Below are 3,864 nucleotides of genomic sequence, written 5' to 3'. Positions count from 1 at the left end.
CTATTATCATTATCATTACTTTTAATCGTAATCATTAATAAAATTACTATCATTATAATTAACATTACCACTATCATTATTAGGAATATCATGTGTATTTATACTATGATTAATAGTATCACCATATTTTCATCCTTATCATCATAATTTCTATTATCATATGAAAATATACATATTATCCCCGAGGCATTGAAAATTATGAGACAAACTTGTGCCATCCTCAAACCCCTGGATGGTGAGCCAACGAAAACAAAGAAAATAATATAGAAAATAGACAAAAAAAAGGGGGAAGGGCGAAGAAATCTAGAAATTTCGATAACCCTTCAGATAAAAAGTAGATACAGATTGCTGTATAGCTAGATAAATAGCTAGATAGATAAGTTGATATACATAGATTAGTAGATAAATAGATTGATAGACGGGCAGGTAGACAGACAAAAATAGAAAGAGAATCATGAAAATAAAAACGAAACTAAAATCAGTCATTAGCCCCTGGATCCACCTAAGACAGAAAATCTTATTAAGGAACAAAATGATCCGTAGGTCTTCGCTTGGCCCCGGGTGACAAAAGAGTGGCCCTGTGGGAAATTCAAAGGACCATGTGGTGGGCCATGGCGGCTGACTACCACCTCGGGGGAAATCTCAATATGTTAGAAAAAAAGAGATAAGAAGAATGTAAACTGAAAATAAAAGAAAACGGTGTGGGTAAACATGTTTGCTAAAGGGGGGACTACGGTAAATGCATCAAAAATATAAACTGAAAATATAAACGGTGTGGGTTGATAGGTTTGCGATAAGGGGGGGGGGGTGCGGTAAATGCATCAAAAGATGATAAATAACCATGTAATTTTTTTTTCCTTTTTGGTGAAAAATTGTTGAGAAAAATGGAGGAGAAGAAAAGTTGAAGTTTTGAAAGTTTTAATCCTCTTTTTATCAAGCGAAAATAAAGTGATACAGGTCGTAGCAGTGTGATCGAAATTATGAAAGATAATAAACATCATATGATTATAAGAAATTAGACATGGCGTGATATTGATGACAGCCGGGATTGTGCAATAATTCAGATAACAAGAAGGGTAATAAAACGATAATTCAGACAACAAAAAATCTGCAACAAATTTAAATATTGAAAATGATAAAATTAAACTCTGACATTTGACACTAATCGGGAAAAGATGCACAATGAAAAAAAATAAATAAATAAAAAAAATAAACAAATAAACAAAAAATATATATATTTCATGGTAACTGAAATTGATACATGGATATAAAAATATTCGAATGTATTAAATAAATGGATAAGTCAATGGAAATGGATAGATAAATGAATAAAAAAAGAAAACGAAAAGAAAGAATGAAAATACATAATGAACTAGTAAAGATGAAAAGTATTCGAATAGATTAGACAAATAAACAAGTAAGTAAAGATAAAAATAATAAAAATGCATAACAATAAAAATCAAATGAATTATTAAAGATAAAGAGTATTCAAATAGATTAGATAAATAAACAAGTAAATAGAAATAGATATACAGATACCCCTCCCCAAAAAAAGTTAAAATACATAACAATAACAATCAAATGAATTATTAAAGATAAAAGTAATCGAATAGACTATATAAATAAACAAGTAAATAAAGACAAACAAACACACAACCAAAACAATGAAAACACACAACAATAACCATCAAATGAATTATTAAAGGCAAAAAATAGTCGAATAGATTAGATAAATCAGAGCTCAGCCTGAGAACCAGCGGTCGTCACTCCAGACATAAAAGCCCACTTAACTGCCCTCTGAATGTTGGACAGGAACAATCACTGACTCGAAACCCTCTCCTCTAATTCTTCTCATTCTTCTTCTTTGAACAAATAAATCTAGGCACCTTTTTTTGTTTGTTTGTTTGCTCTTATGGGGACGGGGAGGGGGGAGGGGGAGGGAGGGTATGTAATATTGATGATTATGTGAATTCTGGTTTGCGTGTAGTACGGTGGTGTTGATCTCTTGTAACACGTGATGTGGAACCCACGTGGTCGTATGAAGGGCAATGAGGATTATAAAACTGATGATGATGATAGCGATAATAGCGATGATACCCACCTTTACTTATTATTATCATTATTATTGTCATTACATTATTAACCATGAAAATAATAATGATAATGATAATGATTATAATGATAATAATGATAATGATAATAATGACAATAATAGTAATAATGATGATTGTAACAATAATAATGATAATAATAGTAATAGTAGTGATAATGATAATGATAACAATTAAAATAGTGATAATAACAATAATAACAACAACAATGATCAAAAACATAATAACGATAACAGCAATGATAATTATAATAAAAAATGATAGTAATGATTAAAATAATAGTGATAATGATAATGATAATAATAATAACAATGATAATGATAATGATGATAAGTATAGTACCCATAATGAAAATAATAATTCTGCAACGATAATAATGATACTAAAAATATTGATAATAGTAATTAAAATAATAATAAAAATGATAATAGTAATGATGATCATAAAAGTAATGATTATGATGATAACAGTAATGATAATAATAGCAGTAAAACCGATAATGATAGTAAAACAATATTAGTAATGATGATAATGATGGTGGTAGTTGTAATAACAATAATGATAATAACAACAATCATAATAGCGAAAATAATGATGATGATTTTAATGATAGCAAAGGTAGTAATAATGATAATATTAAAGATAATGATAATGATAATAATGATAATAACAATGATGATGATAATGATAATAGTGATAAATACAACAATAGTGATGATGATGATAGCAATAATGATGATAGCAATAATAATAACAATAATAGCAGTAGTAATAATAATGATAATAGTAGTAGTAGTAGTAGTAGTAGTAGTAACAATAATAACAATGAAAATAATAATAATAATAATGGAAATAGTAATGATAATAATAATAATGATGATGATAATAATAATAATAATGATAATGATAATAATAATAATGATAATAATAATAATAATGAAAATTATAGTTATAACGATACTAACGATTATCATGATAACGAAAATAGTAGTAATAAATATAATGAAAATAATAATAGTAATGCTAATGAAAACAAAAATAATTATAATGATAATGAAAATAATAATAGTAATGATAATGAAAACAAAAACGATAATAATGATAATGAAAATAATGATGATAACGGGTTTCTCTCTTCACGGACTCGAGCAGGCACACATACAACCAAAAAGACAAAGGCACGCAAGCTTTCACAAACAAACTGGAGCTAAGTCCACGTCCGCCACGAGTCCAAGCGACCACCACTTTCCATCGACCAACTCTGGCCCCTCCCCCCTCCCTCCCCTTCTCCCTCCCCCTCGCCTTCTTCCTCCCCTTCTCCCTCCCCCTCTTCCTCCCCCTCTCCCTCTTCCTCCCCTTCTCCCTCCCCCTCTTCTCCCTCTCCCTCTTCTCCCTCCCCCTCTTCCTCCTCTTCTCCCTCCCCCTCTTCCTCCCCTTCTCCGTCCCCCTCTCCCTCCCCCTCCTCTCCCCTCCCCTAAGTTCAGGGTGTCCCGCGGCTCCCTGGCACTCTCTGACACTCCTCCGCACCAATTGGCACTCCCACCATGCATCACTCGCGGTCACTCCGGCTTGTAGTGTCCATCAACTCTCTCTCCTCTTCTTCCTCCCTTCTTTCTCTCTTGGCCTTGTTCCTTCTCCTCTTTCTCTCTCCCTCACTCTGGCTCTCTCCCCCTCCTTCCCCCCCCCTCACTCTGGTACTCACTCCCTCCTTCCCTCTCCCTCCCCTTGGTACTTACCGCCCCCATTCCCTCTC

The sequence above is a fragment of the Penaeus vannamei genome, chromosome 21 (assembly GCF_042767895.1).
Source record: "Penaeus vannamei isolate JL-2024 chromosome 21, ASM4276789v1, whole genome shotgun sequence".
NCBI classification, from domain to species: Eukaryota; Metazoa; Arthropoda; class Malacostraca; order Decapoda; family Penaeidae; genus Penaeus; species Penaeus vannamei.
This window is presented reverse-complemented; position numbering follows the sequence as displayed.